A 24,972-nucleotide genomic window follows, 5' to 3' on the forward strand; every position below is an offset into this window, starting at 1 on the left:
CTCCCGTGATTTTGGGTCTCCCTTGGTTAAGGCTCCATAATCCAGTAGTGGACTGGCGCTCGGGTCTTATCTGTCAGTGGAGTACGGAATGCCTTACTAAGTGCATTCGTCCCGACCTGTCACTAGCCTCCATGGAAGTATTAAGTACTTTACCACAGCAGTATCATAATTTCCGAGATGTGTTCAGTCCTCAGGGGGCTGATGTATTACCTCCCCACAGGTCATATGATTGTCCTATAGACCTGTTGCCAGGCACCATGCCACCACGAGGGCATCTTTATAATCTCACTGGGCCTGAGGTTCAGGCTCAGCGGGAGTATATTAAAGAGAACCTTGAGAAGAATTTCATTCGTCCATCCACTTCCCCTGCTGGAGCTGGATTCTTCTTTGTGGAGAAGAAGGATGGAGGCTTGAGACCTTGCATCGATTATCGTGCCCTTAATCGGATTACGGTGAAGAATCGGTATCCACTGCCTCTGATTGATGATCTGTTTTCTCAGGTGGCAGGGGCCCGAGTCTTCACCAAACTCGATTTAAGGGGTGCTTATAATTTAGTTCGCATTAGAGAGGGTGACGAATGGAAGACCGCATTTAATACCAGAGACGGGCATTACGAGTATCTCGTGATGCCTTTCGGTCTCTGTAATGCTCCCGCGGTCTTCCAGGAGTTCATCAACGATGTTCTCAGAGATTTCTTGGATAGATGTGTTGTTGTCTATCTAGATGACATACTAATCTACTCCTCGGATCTGGTCTCTCATCGGAGACACGTGTGTCAGGTTTTCCAGAAGCTGAGGGAGAACCGCCTCTATGCCAAACTTGAGAAGTGTCTGTTTGAGGTGAAGGAGTTGCCTTTCCTGGGGTACATTATCTCAGAAAAGGGATTGGCTATGGACCCATCCAAACTTTCTGCTGTCTTGGATTGGCCTCAACCTAAGGATCTTAAGGGGTTGCAGCGTTTCTTAGGCTTTGCCAACTTCTACCGCAAGTTTATTAAGAATTTTTCTGCGATAGTAGTACCTCTCACCAACCTCACTAAGAAGGGAGCTAATCCTTCTAAGTGGACGAGAGAGGCAGTCAGAGCCTTTGAGACGCTGAAACAGGCCTTTTGCACGGCACCAATTCTTACTCATCCAGACACCTCCAGACCTTTTGTTCTCGAGGTCGATGCCTCAGAGGTCGGTGTAGGGGCAGTTCTCTCACAGTATTCTGGGGACCCCGAGAGGTTACATCCCTGTGCCTTCTTCTCTCGGAAGCTCTCTCCAGCCGAGTGTAATTATGATATTGGCAATAGAGAGCTTCTGGGAGTAAGATTGGCTTTTCAAGAGTGGAGACATTGGCTAGAGGGTGCAGAACATCCCATCACGGTTTACACTGACCACAAAAATTTGGAGTATCTAGAGAGTGCCAAAAGACTCAACTCCCGACAAGCCAGGTGGGCATTGTTTTTCACCCGCTTCAATTTCCGCCTCACTTATAAACCAGGTTCCAAAAACGTGAAGGCAGATGCCCTGTCCCGCTGCTTCCCTGAGGCTGCTTCCGTCCTGGACTCTGAGCCAGAAACCATTCTCCCAACTAAATGTTTTCTTGCTGCCCTGGGGGCCGCCGAAGTAATGGAGGACTTGTCCTCTCTTCTTGAGCCCTCACAGGCAGAGAGTCCACCTGACAAACCCGAGGGTCGATGGTTCGTACCCATTAACCTTCGATTGGAGGTCATCCGACAGCTTCATGACTCAAAGTCTGCCGGGCATTTGGGTGTTAAAAAAACACTTGCCCTTGTTAAACGTCACGTGTGGTGGCCCAACATGTCCGTGGATGTTAAGGCCTATATCCAGGCATGTACTGTTTGCGCCAGATGTAAACCGTCTCGGTCTGCCCCTTCTGGGACTTTACTCCCACTGCCTATTCCCCAGGCTCCATGGACTCACATTTCCATGGATTTCATCACAGATTTGCCAAGGTCCTCTGGAAGTACGGTAATCTGGGTAGTGGTGGACCGTTTTAGTAAAATGGCCCATTTTATCCCACTCCCTGGATTGCCCTCGGCCAGAGAATTGGCAGATCTGTTCTTGAATCATGTCTTTCGATTACACGGAGCGCCGGATGACATTGTTTCAGACAGAGGAGTGCAATTCATCTCCCGCTTCTGGCGTTCTTTCTGCTCCCGATTGGGTATTAATTTGTCTTTTTCTTCTGGTTTTCACCCAGAGACCAACGGTCAGACGGAAAGGACTAACCAGACCCTGGAGCAATATCTCCGGTGCTTCGTGTCAGACTGCCAGGAGGAATGGGCAGCGTATCTACCCTTTGCGGAGGTGGCTTATAATAACTCTGAGCATGCTTCCACTAAGATGTCTCCGTTCAGGTGCGTGGGGGGCAGGGATCCAAGACTCTCTTCTTTGGCCGGACCCTCCACTGACTCACCGGTGGTGGATCAGTGGTTCAAGGATAGGCGTCCCAGCGGAATCTCCGCAGTGCGGTGGCGCAATAGAAGAAATTTGCTGATCGTCATCGCACCGTAGAGCAAAAGTTTAAGGTGGGAGATCAGGTGTGGGTCTCCACCCGGAACATTCCGCTGCGTCAGCCATCTTCCAAGTTGGGTCCTCGATTCATTGGCCCATACCCAGTGACACAAAAGATCAACCGAGTTACGTACAAGGTTGCTCTTCCACCGTCGATCCGAGGAGTGAACACCTTTCATGTTTCACTTCTCAAATCGGCAGCCAACTCCGCTCCCTTCATTCAGACCCCATCCCCGCTGGAGGTCCAAGGGGTACCGGAGTTCGAAGTAAACAGAATTTTGGACTCTCGTTTTGTCCAAAGGTCTCTTCAATACTTGGTGGACTGGAAGGGTTTTGGTCCAGAGGAGAGATGTTGGATACCTGCTCGCCAGGTGCATGCGGATGAGTTGGTGGCAGCCTTTCACCGGGATAATCCGGGGAAAGCTTGCTTGGAGTCTTCAGAGCCGCCTCCTCGAGGGGGGGGTAATGTAAGATCCTCACCTGCTTTGCACTCCAGGGGAGCCAAGAGGGGTCCTCGTGGAGTTGCGGGACAGGTTATGCGTGTCTCTGATGCACCAGCGCTGACCCCTTTGCGAGCCAGTGCGGAGATGCGTTCGCGTGGACATCGGAGGGGAGGACCGTCGGAGTCCCGGGGACAGAGTGGCCAGGCGAGTGACAAGACGCCGCGGCCAGGGTTGTCTCCGGTGTCTCCTGCGACTTCCGTTTCCGCATCTGGGTCCACGCGCTCGCATACTCGCGATGAGTCAATCATGAGTCCGTGCGTACGCACGAGGGCAGGTTCGCAAAGGGATACACGGTCGCGAGTACGCGCTTCTTATGCACTTCGTCGACCAGTGGCGCATATTATACTGACTCACAAGAGCAAAGTGGATTAGGGAGCCAGCCATGGGTTAATCAACTTGTGATTGCCTTAGGCCTTGTACTCAGGTGCAGGGCAATTTGTTCACCTATGGTAGTGGACACTTGGCACCCTGGGATTGGTCAGCAGGCATTTAAAAGGAGGTCTCTCAGGGTGATCAGTGCCCACTGTTATTTTCCCTCAACCAGGTATAGGTCACAACTCCTAGTGACTGAAGACTGCCAGGAACTTTGTCCTTTACAGCGGACCCAAGATCTGGAGTGACTCGACTGCCAAGTGCACAGCATCATTCAGCACTGGTTGGGACTATTCCTGGAATCTCCTTGCCTGTTTTTTTTTTTATTATTCCTTGTTACCAGCAAGTGTCCTGGACGTTTATGTTTCTGGTGAATAAACACCTTTTTGCTTTCATCACTGGTCTGTTTGTTGGTGCCTTGCATTACAAGTATATTTGAAGATGGGAAAAATATTCTTTGAGAGGTGAAATTGAAAAAAGAACACAATTGTGCCAAGTTATGGATTTTGGAAGGCAGGGATTAGAAAATGAAAATGGAAAATGGCTGGAAGGAGGTCTAAACTAGGCAACCCCTAGTGGTGGCAATGATAATAATATGTGTATGCCTTCTGGTCTATGCATCTATGATTGACCAATTGTGTACTATTAGAAGTGAAGCAATAGTCACAGCGATCCCTACCTTTTGGGAACATAAATATGCAGTATCGATTTTCAATTCAGGATGGAAAATGGACATATTTACAATGATATCACAGTCTTTTTTAACTTTTTGTTAAGGCGATTTGCAGTATTTAGGGTGTTTTTTTTACTGGCTTTTTCTCTAGTCAAAACTCCAGATGTTACATGGAAGTCTAAATTTAAGCAGCACACATAAGCGTTTTTGTAGGTACATTTATTACCCTCGAGGTGCATTTTGTGGGTCAATGACATTTGTTGATGTGGTGTTTTTTTCCCAAGTGCTAGTCTGTGTCACATTTTGAAATGGTGATTTTACATAGCATTTTCTTAACAATTCTTTATTTACATACTGCTCTACAGAGGAAGTGACATTACGGGAGGTACATACTTTCCTATATAAAAACTCAAGGCATGTACGATAACTTAATTAAAAAAGGCCTGTTCTCAAACATATTACTTGGGAAGAAAGCCACAATAACACCCAAAACAATGCTGCATTAAACGTGATAGTAATTTCTGAAATTCGAACGCTTATATGAGAATTCAAGCAATACTTGGCCAATCTAATAGGCCCCTCAGGACACAGTTACCACAACAGTCATTAACTTTTATCCAGTGGTTTCATGTGCATAATCAAAGTGTGAACCATGATATAGGATGCTGTGGCCTAGGGATTCTCTGGGTGACATCAAGGAGACGTCAGACATTTTAGGAAGATAAGAAGAATTTACTGGCAAAAACACAACCAAAAAGTACTTGCCAAAAACATTTTCAACATACACTGGTGAAAGTAGAACTGCCAACAGCAAGAGATTCAGCTCAAATTCAGCATACAGAAAGAATATGTAAAGCCCTTGAAATTTTCTTGTCAAATTACTTTTCTTGTTTACTATATTTGGAGAGTCAACTCTGCAGCATTAAAAATTATTCCTGCCATTAAAAAGGATTAGAATGATTACTGCCTTTCAGCACAAAACTGTGCCTTCCTCAAATAGTTACCTGCTTGAGGAAGGCACAGGTTTGTGCTGAAAAACTTCACATTTAATTAATATGTAGCAATAAACTATTTATGCAAGAATACCACAAACGAGTGCTGGTCCTTCATCGACATTCGTTCTATCCTCAGCATAGGTCATCAATATCAGATCTGTGGGTGACCTACACCCAGCATCCATGCCGATCAGCTGTTTGAAGAGAAGGCTGTGCTCCTACAAGCGCTGCCTTCTCTTCAATGTTTACCTGCTCGCCATTGTAACCGCAGCGGGGAGCAGGTGTAATTACACCTAAGATGTCCGATTTACTTCTATGGGACGGCTCCTTCCTATACACTTGAATGGTAAAAAGCCATTCCACAGAAGTGAATGGAAAGGCTTACGTGTAAATACACCTGCTCACCGCTGTGGTTACGATGGCGGATAGGTAAACATTGAAGAGAAGGCAGCGCTGTTAGGAGCACAGCCTTCTCTTCAAACAGCTGATCGGCGGGCATTTGGGCGTCGTACCCCCGCGATCTGACATTGATGACCTATCCTGAGAATAGCTCATCAATATAAATAAAACAAACAACCCCTTTAAGGGTACTTTCACACTTGCGGCAGGACGGATCCGACAGGCTGTTCACCATGTCGGATCCGTCCTGCGGCTATTTCGCCGTGCCCGCGGACCGCCGCTCCGTCCCCATTGACTACAATGGGGACGGGGGCGGAGCTCCGGCGCAGCACGGCGCTGCACGGAGAAAGGCCGCCGGACTAAAATTACTGCATATCAGGCTTTTTAGTCCGGCGGCTTTCTCCGTGCTGCGCCGGAGCTCCGCCCCCGTCCCCATTGTAGTCAATGGGGATGGAGCGGCGGTCCGCGGGCACGGCGAAATAGCCGCAGGACGGATCCGACATGGTGAACAGCCTGTCGGATCCGTCCTGCCGCTAGTGTGAAACTAGCCTAATTCAAAGGTGACAAGCAAATACTGTAATGTAAACATTTTGTAGAGGGAATGAGTGATTACTATGGAGCCAATTACTTATAGCTGACGTCTCTGATTGGAATCGTCCAGTTTTCCCATGTTTTCCATCTGGCCTGTTCCATCATGGAGACTTCTTCCAGCCATAACATATGTCTGCATAACATATGTTTTCAAAAGAGACATCTTTGGGACCTCACATTCCAGCATTTTCCCTACCTCTCCCCAAACATAAACTCCCTATCATGCTAATTTCTCAATTTTGTACCTGTTATTGCTCTGTTATCCCTCCCTATTCCTATACCTGGCCCAATGCCCCCAAATATTTTACTTCAGATATAGTGGTGTTTTACTATAATTACCACTCCAAAAAATATAGTGCCACATAGACTGCACCTCTGAAAACTATAGTGCCCCATAAATTATCATAAGTTATTAGCACAGCATCAGTAGTAAATAAAACCATCCACAAATATCCCATCATTCTTCCCAATAACTGGATGACACACAGTATCAGGAGCAGGAAACTGTTTAATGCCACATACCCTACTTTTATGCCACTCTCCCATGTCTAGACAACCCATCAGCGTTTCTGTTTTGTTTTCCCGGGTGGTACTGAATGTTGAAGTCAAATGGCTGCAGCGCCAAACTCCAGCGCAGCAGCTTGGCATTGTCCCCAGCCATCCGGTTTAGCCAGACCAGAGGGTTGTGATCCGTGAGGTGCTGGGTCACTTCCGCGGTGAACTGAGTACCCCGATCCGAGATTATCTCCTTGGGTAACCCCATCCTGGAGAAAATCCGCATGAGAGCCTCTGCTACCGTTCCAGCATGGATATTAGTTAGAGCCACTGCCTCTGGATATCTGGTAGCGTAGTCCACCACTGTCAAAATAAATCTCTTGCCAGAGGGGCTAGGCTTGGTTAAGGGACCCACTATATCCACCGCTACTCGGCTAAACAGTTCCTCAACTATGCCTGGTAAGGTATGATAGGCTTGCCCTCCTGTATCATTGTCACTGTTTGGTCTCTTTCTGGGGTTTGCTGGTTCCTCTGTCTCAGTACAAACTCCTGAACTTCTGTCATGGTTCGGGAGATTATATCCGTTGGTGGGTTTTTGCCATAAAACGACAGCCTGAATTGTAGCTCCCTTTGGAACTCAGACTGTTCCTTTTCGTTAGCCGAACCGCTCCGTTCGGGAACCAAACCGCCCTCCATTCGGTATTCCGCCCTCACTTCTGTAACAAGAACAGCCTTTTTCTTGTTGATGGCTGGAATACCCCTTGCTTCCAGGAGATCCTTTAACTTGGACCGCTTAAGTGAAGAATAGTCGATCTCCATCCGCAATCCATTGGTACCGCTGCCTTACTTGTTCCCTTGTGAGTTCTGGATCCCGTTGCTGCCAACCAAATGTAGCGGAGCGCTAGTGCGAAATAGGCTTTCTTCGTCGGTATTCCAAGGGTTACTTCAAGATCAGGTTATTAGCACAGGAAGCACAGCACCAGTAGTAAATAAAACAATCACTCTTCCCAATAACTGAACAACACAGAGTATCAGGATCAGGACACTGTTTAATGCCACTCTCCCATGCAAGGGCGACACCTACAGAAAATGATCCATTCTTCAATCACAGACTGCCCACACATCCCCCCCCCCCCCCCATTAGCCTGAGAAGTAATTCAATCAACAGTCTAGTTGAGACATACATTGTTGCCATTGTGTTTCTACCGCACAACCAGACGAATGCTCAGCAGGTTACTGGTTACTTTCTGTCTTACAAGTAATGAACCATAGGGAATTAAACATAACGTTGCAAATCCAATCAACAGTCCAGTTGAAACATCCATTGTAGCCAAACACAATCCGCTACACTAAACATCCATTGTAGCCAAACGCAATCCGCTACAATAACCATGTTATACCCCCCAGGAAGTAATAATGACCCCTGTGAGTGTCCTAGAAATAAATAGAGCCCACTTTTGCCCCCTTGACAGTAATAATGCCCACTGTATGATCCTTTGAAGGTAATAATGTCACAAGTGGCCTATAAAAAATAATAATGCCCACTGAGTTCCCCCTAAAAAGTAATTAATGTCTCCTTAATGGCCACTAAAAAGTTATAATTTACCCTGAATGCCACTCATAAAATAATTGTCACGAATACAGGGGAGGGGAGGGACACAGAACTAAGCCTCAAGGCTAAGGAGAGGGAAAAGGTCACCTCCTAGGAAGCCCCTAAACCTGGCCCTGACTCCTGTCAGTATGTACAGACCCTGAAGGTGGGAAGATACATACACTGGAACCTAGACCCTAGGAGCCTTGAAATTCCCTAGGTAGTGGCAGGGAATAAGAATACTCAAAAGAAAGAAAGATGGTCCAGCTTCACTGATGGTCTTCTCACAATTGCAAATTAATGTACTTGCCAAGGGTCTATCCTTTTCTCCCACAGTGCACTTTGATGTATATCGCACCTTACTTGATGTCAACCGTTTTGCACGCAATCTTACCATTAAAAAACACTTTTCTGATATAGATAATGTTGGTATAGGTTCTGCAGAGGCTGATACAATCCAGTCAAACTTTTCTGTTGATCAGATGTCTTCTTTTTCCTTTCAGGAACTATCACATATTGTCTCTTTGCAGACCATGCGTTTTCTCTCTGGGACTGATCCAGAGCGGCAGGTGCACAGTGATTTTGCGAACAATTTTATCCCATCCAGTCACGCACCCCCGCTCTCGATCAATTCCAAGACAATGTAGAACGAGATTTGGTTGAACTTGATAGGGTGCTTCAGAGTAGGGATACAAATGACAATAAAAATAAAAACTAAAATAATCTCATGGCCAGTGAACGCAAGGCGTTAAAAGAACTGAGGAATATGTCTTATATAATTGTGAGAAAAGCTGATAAGGGGGGAGCGGTGGTCATCAGGATCCCACCGCTCCTTTCCAAACCCTTTTGAGGAGTATTTTGGAGGAGGGACTGGATAGTGGCTACTTGAACCAAAAACAATTTGATTATATTTTTGTCTCTTATCCAGTGGTCCCCATCTTCCATTCCCTCCCCAAGATACATAAAGAGGGATTCCCTCCCCCCATGCGCCCTATAGTTTCGGGTATTGGGTCTTTTTCGGAAAATTTGTCATCCTGGGTGGACAGCATGTTGCAACCACTAGTGCAATGTATTCCTGTTTTTTTGCAGGATACTGCCTCAGTCTTGCAGGCATTTCATTCCTTCCAATGGTCCTCTGATTTTTCTTGGATTTCGGCTGATGTTGCTTCCCTGTACACGGCTATCCCCCAGGATCTTGCTATTATCTCTTTGGGTTGGTTTTTGAGTTTTTATTCTAATTTCTCATTACCCTTTAGAGATTTCCTCTGCAAAGTTGTATTATTTCTTATGCAACACGATTATTTTATGTTCAATGGGAGATTTTTTCTCCAATGCAGAGGAGTCTCTATGGGGGCTCGTTTCTCACCATCGCTTGCAAACATTTATATGGCATGGTGGGAACATCATTTTCTTTTCTCTGATTCCAACCCATGGAGTGGATCCGTCCGGTGGTACGGTCGCTACATCGATGACCTGCTCCTTGTTTGGTCGGGCGATGTGGCGGCCGTACCATCATTCGGATCCTTCCTCAATGCTAACAATTGTAATTTACATTTTTCTTTAAACTCTCATAAGACCCTAATATCCTTTTTGGATTTGTGTTTAGTGGGGGACGTGGGGGATGGCCGTGTACACAGTCGTACGCGCAGAAAGGAAACCGCAGGAAATACCATCCTACATGCGGGATCCTGTCATCCTGCACACACTGTCCATAATATCCCTAGGGGCGAATACATTTGCGCTTTGCGCAATTGTTCCTCTAGTGAAACTTGCATTGAAGAAATGAATACTGTCACCACTCGCCTCCTAGCCAGGAATTATCCCAGCAGACTTTTAAACCGATCAAAGAATATGGTTTCTACCATGTCTCGGGATAATTTAATCTTTCCTAACAAAACGCGCAGGCTTGGTCATAAAGAGAAGCAAGTTACTTTCTCCACGAATTATAGTTGTGAATATTCACAAATATGTAATATTGTCAAAAGACATCTTCATCTTCTCAAATATGACCAAGCGTGGGGTGATGTTGTAAAAAGCGGTGTTAGACGTGTTGCCCGATGTGCTGTTACTTTAGCAAATATGGTGAGCCCCTCTCTATACCAGGATAAACCTGGCTCCTAGCCTACTTGGCTGAGAAACATAGGTAATTTTAAATGTGGGCATAAAAGATGTACATGTTGCTCATATATGAGGATGGGCTCGCATATTGTGTCTACAAGTAACCACACCACTCATACTATTCAGCAATACATCAATTGCAACACCACATATGTGGTATGTTGCATAACATGCTCTCTGTGTAATTTACAGTACGTCGGGTGCACATCCAACTGTTTGAAAATTCGAATTTGCCGTCACATCTCTGATGTACCTCATGCTAAAATAAAAAATGTTTCTGCCGCTAGCTTGCATTTTGCTGCGGTTCATGATGGTAATACAGACAGCATGTCAGTACAAGGAGTGGAAAGGGTTAACAGACCAAACAGAGGCGGTGATCACAAGAAAAAGTTGCTCAATCGTGAGTGCTTTTGGATTTTCAAATTAGGCTCACGGATACCATCAGGACTGAACAGGCGTCATGATACTATTCTACATTACTAATATGTTTACTCCTCTTCTTTTTTATCATTGCAATTTGTAAATGTTATCTTATTTTTCTATGTTTTTTGGCATGTTGTAATTACTATGCATTTTATCTGCGAAGGATGTCATCAGGAGGTGTGTCCTGTACCTGATTGTGATCACCTGTGTTTGGTGTTCACTATTTAGTCTCGACCTCACCTCCTACTGATGCACATCATGACTAAGGATCCGCATCTACAGTGATCCGAAACCGGTCGATTTTCTGCATTGCTGTATGTTGGTTTTTATCTGCACGGGATTGAATAAAGCCTCAAGTATTTTTCAGTGAAGCTGGACCATCTTTCTTTCTTTTGGGATCCGTTGTGCGCCCAAGGTTCAGGGCGAGGTCCGGGCTCCTGGCTTCCTGTGGAAGAGCGCGGCATTTTCCAGTGTTGCTTGGGAATAAGACTACTGGTTCCTTCCCAGGTCCTAGTAACAAGAAAAACAGGGGAAAACTAAATATAAAGAGCAGTACAACTTATCTTATAGAAAATGGATGAGCAGGAACACAGGTAAGGTTCACACACCAACTCTTCCAAATGCAAGCAGAGAATATCAACCGCATGGTATGAAGTGTGAGACCAAAACTAAGTAGGGAAAGCAGTAATGACCACGGGCTGCACCTGGCAAGAGGTGTGGTCATTACCAAACCACAACACTGAGAATCAAGAGACTGTCAGTTAACCTTACATGCAGTCAATCTATCCGATCTTCTAACCTCTGTCACAGAAGGTACCATGACAATAATGCCCCTTTAAAAATGAATAATGCCATATGTGCCTCCTTGATGAGTAATAATGTCCCATGTGCCCCCTGAATAAATAATAATGCCCCTTGAATAAACAGTGCCTCTTATGCCCCCTGAACAAACAATAATGACCTTTGTGACCCATGATGCAGTGACATCATTGCACCACCTATGCTGTGACGCCGACATCCAGCAATTTCCAGCATCCTGTAGGCCATGGACCTAATGTGGCTGGTGGCTTAGAAGACAGACTGGTAAGGCAGCAAGGCTATGTATCCCACAGGCTTCAACTGTATACAAGTGAGAGTGATGGGCCCTACTATGCAAGTGGACCTGGACAAGCTGCGCCTCTTGCACTCCTGGTAGTTATGCCTCAGCCATCTATTTTCTGGGTCCATGTTTCATTTGAAGACCTCATGATGCACCCCCACAGTGGAAATCCTAAAGAAACTAACCCCATGTTGGAAACTACACCCACCAAGGAATATTTCAAGGTGGGTAGTCAGAACTTTGTTTCATAGAAAAAATAAATACTTGTCCATGAAGAAAATGTCACTTTTATGCTCAAATGTTTCCTTTTAACAAGGGGTAACAGGAGAAAATACACCCCACTATTTTCTATCAATTTTCTCTTGATTACAGCAGCACCCCATATGTTGTTAAAAAAAACTGCTGTATGGGCACAACGCAGGGCTCAAAAGGAAAGGAATGCCATATGGCTTTTGGAGGGCAGATTTTGCTGGGATGGTTTTTGGATACCATGTCACATTTGAAGAGACCCAGAGGGACCCCTAGAAAGGAAACCACCAAAAAGTTATCCTATTTTGGAAAATTACACCCCTCAAGGTATTTGTGATCATAAACTGCTGTTTGGGGACATGGCAGTGTTCAGAGGGAAAGGAGCAACATATGGATTTGCCCAAATTGTTTTATGTTTTAGGGGACATAACTTTTTTTTTTTGCTGACTGAGCTGTGTGAGGGCTTCTATTTTGTGGGAGATTTTAATCACTATTTATACCATTTTTTGGAAGGTGAGGTGGGCAAAAATTGCAATTCTATTAGTGTTTTTAATTTTAATTTTTTTGGGGTTCTCCATGTGGTAAATATTTTTTTTTTTTTTTTTTTTTTTTTTTAATAAATCATTCTGTTATTTTATTGCCTAAACCCTATTTCCTTTTACAATTACATCCATATATTGTATTACATATTCTATGTTCTTGAGATGAAAATTCCCATGAGACAAAGCTTTGTGCCATTAATGACAAGACCATGGCAATTTTCTGAGAACAGACTGTCCAGGCTACATTAATCGGAAGTTATGCATTCAGATATAAATTGAAAACAATAAAAGTTCTTTCTAAATTATCCCCTAAACATATAACTTTTTTTTTTTAATTTAATAAATTTTTATTGATATACAAAAGATTCGTTTACATAATACATAACAAATAGATCATTCCCCATCCTTGAGAGTTGAGAGGCCACAAAGTAGCCCTTAAAATAAGGGAGGTTAAGACCTCCCTGATTATAAGGCATAGAGAAATACAGTGCCTTCAGTCTGACCCTCTTCCTCCCCCACAATAAATCGTTCAGCATACGCTCTATAAGTCTGAAATACTTATCCGCGATCCATACAGGTGAGTTACGCAGAACATACAGGACCTGGGGCAACACTACCATTTTTATTAGAGAGACTCTATCCGCCCTTGCAGGCAGAATTTTTTGCCATATCTTAATTTTGGCCCTCAACTTTGTCAGCAGGGGAATTAAATTGAGTTGTAGATATTCCTGAGGTTTAGCCGAAACTAAAATCCCCAGGTACTTTATACAACCAGAAGTTGTTAACTGGTTATCCCAGTTACCTCGCAGCTCATCTATAGGGAGGAGAACGGTCTTCTCCCAGTTGATCTCCAAACCCGATGGGGCGGAGAAAGCACCTACCAAGTCCATTATGCGAGGGAGGGTGGTTTCTGTTTGGTGAACAAAGACCAAGATGTCATCTGCATAAAGAGATACACGATCCTGTCTCCCCATTATACCAAAGCCAGACACCTGCAAATCCTGCCTTATGCTAGCTGCTAAGGGTTCAATATAAATATTAAACAAAAGGGGAGAAAGAGGACAGCCTTGACGGGTGCCTCTTCCTAGGGAGAAACTCTCTGTAACCGTATCATTGATCTTGATCCTGGCAACTGGAGAGCTATATAGTAACTGAACCATCGCCCTGAATCTGGGGCCGAAGCCCATTTTTTTCATCACCTCCCAAAGGAAGACCCACTCCACCCTGTCGAAGGCTTTGGTAGCGTCCAGCGACAGGACGGAGCGGGTACCGCACCCCGGAGACTGAATATTCATAAATAGCCTATGTAAATTGTGATGTGTGCCCCTTCCTGGCATAAAACCATTTTGGTCTGGGTGTATAATAGTGGGTATAACCCCATGTGGTAAATATTATATGATAACTTTATGCTGTGGGTCAATACGGTTATGGAAATATCACATTTATATTGTTTGTTTTTAAATTTTTTATATTTTTTTTAGCATAACATTATTTCTTATTAAAAATCATCACCACTAACATCCATAACATCCATGTCTGAGGGCTTGTTTTTTGTGGGACAGATTGCAGTTTTTATTGGCACCATTTTAGAGTACATATGACTTTTAAATCACTTTTTATACAATTTTTGGGATGTGAGGGGCAAAAATTGCAATTCTATTAGTGTTTCAATTTTTTTTTGTTGCATTCATAATAAGGGATAAGTAACATGATTGTTTTAGGGCTCATGCACACGACCGTATGTACCGTATTTTGTGGTCCGCAAAAAACGGATCTGCAAACGGATTTGCAATCTGTGTACATTCCGTAATGCAGACATAGGACATGTTCTATTTTTTTAAAGAACGGAAATACGGACATAAGGAAATGGAATGCACACGGAGTAACTTCAGTTTTTTTGCGGACCCATTGAAATCAATGGTGCCGCATACAGTCGGCAAAAAAAACGGAACGGACATGGAAAGAAAGTACATTTGTGTTCATGAGTCCTTGTAGATTAGGTCGTTATTGACGTGGCTATACCAATTATTTGTAGTATATTTTTCATTTTTAACCAATTATTAATGTGTGGATATAGGAAAAAGCTACCGTATTTTTTGCCCCAAAGTGGGGGGGAAATGCACCTGCATCTTATGGGTGAATACTAATAAGCGCTTCAGTTAGGGAAGCGCTCATTAGTATTGGAGGACCGGGAAACAGTGAAGGCTATGTACTCACCACTTCCTGGTCCTCGGCTTTCGGCTGTGAAGGCTGCACACAGCGGGAGGGCGCTCTGTTTCACAGCACAGCCGACAGCAGGATGAAGAGGATCACGATGTAGGTGAAGAGCATCGGCGTCGGGGAGCAGGAGAGGTAAGTGGGTTTTTATTTTGTCATCTGAGGCAATGGGGGCTGATCAAAAGGCAATGGGGGCTTATCAAGAGGCAATGGGGGCTGATCAAATGAGGCATGGGGTCTGATCTGAGGTCTGAATGGGGTCTTATTTATATTGGGGATCATATCTGAGGTCTGATTGGGGGTCATTCACTTTTGGGTGTGAGCTGAGGTCTAATTGTGGGGCTGATCTGAGGTCTTATTGGGATATTATTAACATTGGGGATCTGATTGGAGCTGTGATCTGAGGTCTGATTAACATTGGGGGTCTGATTGCTGGTCTGACCTGAGGTCTAATAAAAAATATTTTTTCTTATTGTCCTCCTCTAAAAACTAGGGGCGTCTTATGGGGCGAAAAATCCAGTATATTTTTTATTGAAAGTTTTATTCATATAGTTTTTTTTACTTTTCTCACTTTATTTTTTAACACTTTTTGTTCCAAGACACACTTGGTTCTTGAAGATCCAGTGGGTCTGATGGCTGTACGATACACTGCAATAGTGTATTGCAGTGTATTGTTAGCCAGTCACTGACACTAAGCTTAGATCAGGACCTGTCAGGCTAGATTATATGGCAAGCTAAGAGGCTTTTCTAAGGCCTCCAGTTGCCATGGTAACCATCGGGACACTGCCAAGGCAGTACAGCAGCTTGGTGGGAGAGGGAGGGAGCTCCCTCCCTCTGTTAACCCCTTCCATACAGTGTACTCTACAGATTGAAGGGGTTAAACGGTCAGGATTGGTGCCAGCACCAATGTCAGTCATTGCAGTGGCGGCCACTCGGCCATCATGAAATAGAATGGGCAACTTCAGGGGCAAATTGAGGGCCCGACTGGGCACATTGGGGGCTGCAGGGCCCGATAGGTTACACTGAGGGCTGCAGGGGGGCCGTGAAACCATTTCAACAGGTTCTGATCCCAACAGTCACGAACTGTGGGAATCAGAATCATTAGCTGGCATTACTATCTTCTGATTGGCTAGTCTGTACAGATTAGCCAATCAGAGTGATCACTGTCCCTGGACCACCCTCATTAGTCCCGGACCAGTTAGCTGAGATCACTGGCTGTGTGTAACAGCCGCGATCTCAGTGCTGTCACCATGTGTATATACATGGTGACAGTTTAGTGCCATGATGAGTATATACATCATATAGTGTTACGGGGTTAATGGTCAAATTAGAGTATGGAGGCCTCATGGTAAGTGCTTCCATCCTGCCTTTGCCGTAAAGCAAAACACTGCCCCAACTGGCTGGTGTGATGATCTGGCGAGCCATCGCATACGATGGAGGGTCAACCTTAGGACTCATTCACACAAACGTAAGGGCTCAGTGCCCGTATTGCGTACTGCAAATGGTGAGTCCACAATATATGGGCACTGGCCGAGTGCACTTCATGCTGTGGATGAAGACCCATTAACTTGAATGGGTCCGCAATCTGCAAGATACAGCAAAAGGTTGAACATGTCCTATCTTTTGCAGAGCAAAGATCGGAAGCCCACGGAAACACTCAGAAGCACTTCCGTGAGCTTGAACCTGTATGCCTCCATGCTCAACAGTATCTCATCTTGTAGCCAGACTAAAGGCGGCCCAACAGGGTCCTAGAGCCTTCTTTCATTGTTCAGTTTTCCCCAATAAACGTATCCTTTCGCTCTAATTGTGTAATGACTTACATATATCATCATTACAGTCATTCGATTCCAACAACTTTTTGGTGTGTTATATTATTTTTTTTGTCAGTGACTGTATTTTGGAGAAAGCACTTCCATTAGATGTTTTAAATAAAAGGAATCATGTGAAAAACACATCAACTGATAAATCCGATTTGAAGTAAAGTGAGGAACTGCACAACATTGATTTTTGGGTCACAGCAAGATTCATGAAAACTATCTAAAACTATCTTTACAATCTTTCATAAATCTCCCCACTAATGCACACAGTAAGGGCTCATGCACACAAACATATTTTTTGTCCGTGTCCTTTCAGGTTTTTTTTGTGGCCCATATGCGGAACCTTTTATTTCAATGGAGCCTCAAAAAAAACCTGAAATGACTCTATGTGCATTCTGTATCCATATGTCCGCAAGTCCATTCTGCGAAAAAAACGGATGCAACACAGACATCACCCATTTTTTTGCGGACCACAAAATACATAAGGTCGTGGGCATGAGCCCTAAGGCTGTGTGTAGATAGCCCATAGAAAGGCACAACAATTCAGTATTCTGAGGGGGCATAGCCTAACCACTGAGCAGGATGGAAGTCTGAAGCAGAGCCCCTACTTCACACACCCGTACTTCCTTTAATTAAGAAATCGGAAGGCACCTAAAATGGCCAAGATTGGACGGCAGAGGTCCAGGCATACCCCCTCCACACCCAGACAGAAAAAGAACCAGTCAGAAATGGACCGCTTTCTCCTATCAATGATACGATCACAGACAGTTTTATCCTAGGAAGAGGCACCCGTCAAGGCTGTCCTCTTTCCCCCCTCCTGTTTAATATTTATATTGAACCCTTAGCAGCTAGCATAAGGCAGGACTTGCAGGTGGCCGGTTTTGGCATAATGGGGAAGCATGACCGTGTATCCCTTTATGCAGATGACATCTTGGTTTTTGTCCATCAAACAGAAACCACTCTTCCTCGCATAATGGATTTGGTTGTTTTTTTTTCCGTTCCGTCTGGCTTGGAGATCAACTGGGAGAAGACTGTTCTCCTCCCTATAGACGAGCTGCGAGGCTGACTGGGATAACCAGTTAACGATCTCTGATTCAATAAAGTACCTGGGGATTTCAGTTTCTGCCAAACCTCAGGAATATTTACAACTCAATCTGATTCCCCTGCTGATAAAGCTGAGGGCTAAAATCAAGATATGGCAAAAAATTCTGCCTGCAAGAGCGGACAGAATTTCTTTAATAAAAATGGTAGTACTGCCCAGGTTCTTTATGTCCTGCGCAACTCGCCTGTATGGATCGCAGACAAGTATTTTAGATTGAGAGAGTGGATGCTTAACGATCTATTGTGGGGGAGGAAGCGTGTGAGATTGAAGGCACTCTATTTCTCCATGCCCTATAATCAGGGAGGTCTTAACCTCCCATATTTTAGGGGTTACTTTGTGGCCTCTCAACTTTGCCTTTGTAATGACTGGGAAAATAGCAATTTTTGCAACAAAGTGGTGAAAGACTTTAAATGATTTAATTTTTAAGAAAGTCGTCACGAAAATTAAAATATCACATTGTTACAGGCACTTAATGAAAAAAAAAATTTGGGGTGTTCTTTCTCCAGGACAGAGATCCTGGTCTTCGCTACTTTCAGAGGTGGGTCCTCCAGATTGGGAGAACATAGGGGAAAGCTTAAAATGTGTTTCACATAATTTTAATCACACTGTTGTACAATTCAATATTTTGCACAAAATATATGTGACACCTATGTGGCTATATAGGAGAGGACTCAGAGCCTCCTCTGACTGCCCACGCTGTGGCGATTCCGAGGCAGATCATTTACATCTGTTTTGGGACTGCCCAATGGTGAGCAGCTATTGGAGATCGTTGCAAATTAACTTGGCTCGTAAACTTAACATTGTCGTTCCTCTGTCCCCCAGGATATGGGTCCTGGGAGACTTATCGGAGGTTAATTACCAGCCCATAAAACGCCAACTACTGATTAAGGTGATGTTTTTGGCTAGGCTTCTTGTTTCTAGATTATGGTTTTGCTCTTCTGCTCCAGACTGCAATAACTGGTTGGGTCTGGTTGAGAAAGTGAAAAGTTATGAGAGGATTTTGTATAAACAAAGATGATCCTACCTAAAGTAGGGCAAATTGTGGGAAGACTGGGACATGGTTAACTAATTAATTTGGATTTTATTTTTATTTTTTCCTGCAAGGTGGGGGGGGGGGGGGTAGGTGGGGTGGGTTGGGGATGACCTTATTAATCTGTTTTTTTCTATATGAACTGTAATTGGTAAAAGATGTGAAGTTACATCTAAGTATTGGAGTATCTCTAGGAATGCTGGAGGCTGGCGGGACCTTCCGGCATTAAATAATGGCTAAATTTTTGACCAAATTATAGCACTGTGCGGCTTATGGGCGGGGACCCGGGGCTCGGGACCTTGGGCGGCTCGGGGACCGGGTGTGACCCGGGATGCGGCTCTTTCTATCCGATATGTGGTTTGACTGCAGGCAGTAATATGACACATGTTGTATGGGTGCCACTAGGTGTTCTTTCAATGGGACAGAGCCGGTTTCTGGTGGTGTTCTTGTTTACATCCTTTCTAAATGCCGGTGATTGCCGAGTGATACTCGATTTGAGTCCCTTTGTATATGAGATATTAATGTGGATATATGTGAGGTACGGTTAAGTCGGGCACCAATTTTTAATTTTAACCACATGGGGATTAGGCAGTAAAATATGCAAGTGTTTTTTTTACCACTGTGATAGAAGACTGCTGGACCCCCCAGTTTGTTCCACGAAGTGTTCGCGATCAAAGATCGCAATAAGCCCGCTACGCACGGTTAATGCGAGTACCAGGTGAATGGTTACATGACTGTTAATCCTGCCGCTTTTTCTCACCCATGTCCGGGGGAGGGCGCGCGGGGTGCGCGCTCGCTCCCTGGTGGCCGCCCGGGCTGCGGGCCCCTGATCTCTGCCCTTTATAGATACTAATAAGTGAGATGCTTTGTCTGTTTGCTTTATTAGGCTGTGGATGCCGGGTGAATCCCGCTTTTTCCCCCCAGCAAGTGAGATCTCCATTTGACTTTTACTATCCCCATAAGTATGGGTATTTGTATGAAATTATTATTAACCATGCTTACAAATCAGAAACTTACGGACTTAAGGATTTTATAATATTACAAATGTAATATGGATATTAATTTTTGTATTATAATTAATAAAATATTAAAAAAGGAAAGAAAAAAAAAAAAGAAATGGACCGCTTTCTCAAGAAGAAACTTGCGGCCTCTCCAACGAGGTCTGACAAGATGGCGCAGCAGGCCTGCATGCACGATTTAGACGAGGAGGGTGAAGAGGATGCCAGCAACTCACTGGACTCTGGGGAAACCTAGTTTACTGAGGACAATGGAGCACTTACCAGATCATTTTTTAAAGCCACCTGTCACAGTCCCTCCCATGACAGAGGTTAGAAGATCTGAGAGACTGGTTGCATGAGAGGTTATCTGACTGCCTCTATGTTTTCACTTGTTGCAGTGTTGTTGGTAATGACCACACCTCTTGTCTCAGGAGCAGCTTGTGGTCATTACTCATCCTCTATTTAGTCTGGACTCACACTTCATACCATGCGGTTGATATTATCTGCCTGGAGTTGTAAGAGCTGGTGTGTGGTCCTCATCTGAGTTCCTGCTCATCCATTTTCTATTGAAGATAAGTGTACTTCTCTTTTTGTATTTTGTTGTCTCCATTTGCTTGTTGTTTACTAGGCCTCAGGGAGACGCTTGTTCGTTCACCTGGAAAGGAACCTGTAGTCTCAGACCCTGTCACTACTCCTAGGGATATTCAGGGTTACTAGGGTCTAGGTTTCCGGTGCATAAATATTCCCACCTTCAGGGTCTATTCATACTGACAGGAGTCACGGCTAGGTTTAGGGTTTCCTAGGTGGTTACTGTTTACCTTTCCCTAGCCTTGAGGCCTAGTTCCTGGTCATTTTCCTCCTGTTGTCATTCTGGTGTTCCTCCCCTCCCCTTACACTGTGACATTATCAACTGCTGAAAAACCGCCATTCTGTTTGTGTCAGAGCAGCGATGGATACCATTTCTGCACTGGTCGGACAACTGCAGGGGCTGACCTCCGCACGACCATCTCACAGATCCAGAGACCACAGATGTCTGGTTCCGGCAGCTGGAATCAGGCCTGTCCTGAACCTAAGGTCGCTCTCCCAGATAGATTTTCCGAGGGAAGTCACAACTTTTTTTTCGGTTCAGGGAGTCGTGCAAATTATATTTTAGACTGCGTCCTAACTCTTCTGGGGACGAAAGTCAAAGAGTGGGTATAATCATTTTGTTACTTAAAGGTGACGCTCAGTCTTAGGCTTTTTCGTTGCTGACCGGATCACAGTCCCTCCGGTCGGTAGATGAATTTTTCAGAGCTCTAGGTCTTATCTACGATGACCCCGATCAGATCTCCCTGGCTGAGACTAAGTTACGTGGCTTACGGCAGGGAGAGCGTTCTGCAGAGACCTATTGCTCTGAATTTATGAGATGGGCTACAGATACTGAGTGGAATGACCCAGCTCTCCATAGTCAAGTCTGTCAAGGGTTATCAGAGAACCTGAAGGACGCATTGGTTTTTCACTAATATCCTCTGTCATTGGAAGCGGCTATGTCTCTTGCTGTCTGTATTGATAGACGCCTGAGGGAGAGATCTAAGGTTCCTCACACTCAGGACGTACTATCATATGGGGTGGCGGCCTCCTCCGACACTTTGGGTAGAGAGACACTTGAGTTCATGTCTGGGGGGAGCTACCCCTGGACCTGGTGATAAGAACTGTAGGCTTAAGAAGAGACTCTGCTTTTTCTGTGGAAAAAGGGGACATTTTGTTAACGTATGTCTTGATGTTCAGTGTCAAGGTGAAAAAGAAAAGAAAATGTTTATTCCTCATCTCACTCTTGGTGGTGTGGGTGATGAATCTGAGAATTTACTTTTGTCATTTGCTGGTAGCACCCGATTTCTCCTGTCTGCCGAGGTGGCGCTAGATTCCAAAACTGTGGGAATTGAAGTGTTTATTGACAGTGGGGCAGGGGTTAACCTAGTTGATGGTCAGTTTGTCCGTATGCATTAATTGACAAGTGCATTTGATTCCTCTCCACTCACACAGAAATGTTTGTCACAAATGGGGCAGGACATCCGTTTAAAGGTGGGTGATTTTCATCAAGAATACATTTTGTGTTTTGTGCTGGAGGGTCTGCCTGCTCCCTTGGTGCTAGGTTTACCATGGTTAAGCAAACATAATCCTACCATCCATTGGCAAGCGAGACAGACTCTTGATTGGAGTGATTATTGCATAGATAACTGTCTTAGCACGTCGCTTTCTGTTGTAACCACTAAAGTTGTACCTTCGTTTATTTCTCCTTTTTCTGATGTATTCTCTGAAAGTGGAGACCAGGAGTTACCTCCACATTGGGAGTATGATTGCCCCGTCAACCTTGTTCCCGGAGCTAGGTTGGCCAAGTCTCGGTTGTACAAACCGGATTCCCAAAAAGTTGGGACACTATACAAATCGTGAATAAAAACTGAATGCAATGATGTGGAGGTGCCAACTTCTAATATTTTATTCAGAATAGAACATAAATCACGGAACAAAAGTTTAAACTGAGAAAATGTACAATTTTAAAGGGAAAAATATGTTGAATCAGAATTTCATGGTGTCAACAAATCCCCAAAAAGTTGGGACAAGGCCATTTTCACCACTGTGTGGCATCTCCCCTTCTTCTTACAACACTCAACAGACGTCTGGGGACCGAGGAGACCAGTTTCTCAAGTTTAGAAATAGGAATGCTCTCCCATTCTTGTCTAATACAGGCCTCTAACTGTTCAATCGTCTTGGGCCTTCTTTGCTGCACCTTCCTCTTTATGATGCGCCAAATGTTCTCTATAGGTGAAAGATCTGGACTGCAGACTTGCCATTTCAGTACCCGGATCCTTCTCCTACCCAGCTATGATGTTGTGATTGATGCAGAATGTGGTCTGGCATTATCTTGTTGAAAAATGCAGGCTCTTTCCTGAAAGAGATGACGTCTGGATGGGAGCATATGTTGTTCTAGAACCTGAATATATTTTTCTGCATTGATGGTGCCTTTCCAGACATGCAAGCTGCCCATGCCACACGCACTCATGCAACCCCATACCATCAGAGATGCAGGCTTCTGAACTGAGCGTTGATAACTTGGGTTGTCCTTGTCCTCTTTGGTCCGGATGACATGGCGTCCCAGATTTCCAAAAAGAACTTTGAATCGTGACTCGTCTGACCACAGAACAGTCTTCCATTTTGCCACACTCCATTTTAAATGATCCCTGGCCCAGTGAAAACGCCTGAGCTTGTGGATCTTGCTTAGAAATGGCTTCTTCTTTGCACTGTAGAGTTTCAGCTGGCAACGGCGGATGGCACAGTGGATTGTGTTCACTGACAATGGTTTCGGGAAGTATTCCTGAGAGACACTGCCACTCTGAGAAGCTCTTTTTATACCCAATCATGTTGCCAATTGACCTAATTAGTGTTAATTGGTCTTCCATCTCTTCGTTATGCTCAAATTTACTTTTTCCAGCCTCTTATTACTACTTGTCCCAACTTTTTGGGGATTTGTTGACACCGTGAAAATCTGAATCAACTTATTTTTCCTTTAAAATGATACATTTACTCGGATTAAACGTTTGATCTGTCATCTACATTCTATTACAAATAAAATATTGACATTTGCCATCTCCACATCATTGCATTCAGTTTTTATTCACAATTTGTTTAGTGTCCCAACTTTTTGGTAATCCGGTTTGTATAATCTTTCTGAACCTGAAAGAGCAGCCACGCAATAATATATCACCGAGAGTTTGGCTAAAGGTCAAATTAGACCATCAAAATCCCCAATGGATGCAGGGTTCTTTTTTGTTAAGAAAAATGACGGAACTCTTAGGCCATGTTTGGACTTCTTTGAGCTTAATAGCATTACTGTCCGTGATCCTTATCCCCTTCCTTTGATCCCGGATTTGTTCAATCAGATTGTCGGTGCCAAGGTGTTCTCGAAGTTGGATTTGAGGGGGGCATATTGAAAAAGGCCTTTAATACCCCTAAAGGACATTTTGAGAATATGGTCATGCCTTTTGGGTTAACCAATGCTCCTGTGGTTTTTCAACATTTTATCAATGACATCTTTCATCATCTGGTGGGCAGGTTTGTGGTGGTTTATCTGGATGATATTCTAATTTATTCTCCTGACATGGAGACGCATCAGGATCACGTGAGACAAGTGTTACAGATCCTAAGAGAGAATAAACTGTATGCTAAGATGGAGAAGTATTTATTTTCAGTTCCGGAAGTGCAATTCTTGGGTAACCTACTCTCATCTTCAGGTTTTTGTATGGATCCTGAAAAGGTCCGTGCTGTGTTGGACTGGGATCGACCCGAAAATCTGAAAGCGCTTATGCGATTTTTGGGGTTCACAAACTACTACTGTAAATTTATTTTGAACTACTCGACTGTTGTTAAACCTTTTTTAACGGTCATGACTAGGAAAGGTTCGGATATCTCAGTCTGGTCTGAAGCAGCATTACAAGCCTTTTTAGCTGTGAAGAAATGTTTTGTTTCTGCACCTATACTGGTGCAACCTGATGTGTCACAGCCATTTATTGTGGAAGTTGATGCATCCGTGGTGGGGGTAGAAGCAGTCTTGTCGCAAGGTCCTTCACCTAGTAAATGGCGCTAATGTGCTTTCTTCTCTAAGAAGCTTTTTAACTGCTGAAAAAAATTATGACGTAGGTAATAGAGAGTTGCTGGCCATTAAATTGGCTTTTGAGGAATGGTGTCATTGGTTGGAAGGAGTGATTCACCCTATTACGGTAATTACTGATCACAAAAATTTGGCCTACCTGGAGTTGGCTAAACGTCTGAACCCAAGGGAGGCCAGATGGTCGTTGTTTTTTACCAGATTTAATTTCGTTGTCACCTATCGCCCTGGGGTTAAGAACGTCAAGGCGGGTGCTTTGTCGCATAGCTTTCCTGTGGGGGGTGATTCGGAAGATCCTGTTCCAATATTACTTGAAGGGGTGGTAATATCCACCCTTTATGGTCGATCTCATTTCTCGTAGATTCTGGTGGCCGGGGTTGCGTAAATATGTTGAGGGCTATGTGTCAGCTTCTGGTACTTGTGCACATGCCAAGGTGACACATACTCTGCCTTCAGGACCTCTACTTTCGTTGTACATCCCGTCCCAACTTTGGACTCATTTATCCATGGACTTTATCACAGATTTGCCGAATTCCTCTGGAAAAACTGTGATTCTTGTGGTTGTTGATCGCTTTAGCAAGATGTCACACTTTA

This window comes from Bufo gargarizans, chromosome 3 (assembly GCF_014858855.1).
Source record: "Bufo gargarizans isolate SCDJY-AF-19 chromosome 3, ASM1485885v1, whole genome shotgun sequence".
In the NCBI taxonomy this organism is placed as follows: domain Eukaryota; kingdom Metazoa; phylum Chordata; class Amphibia; order Anura; family Bufonidae; genus Bufo; species Bufo gargarizans.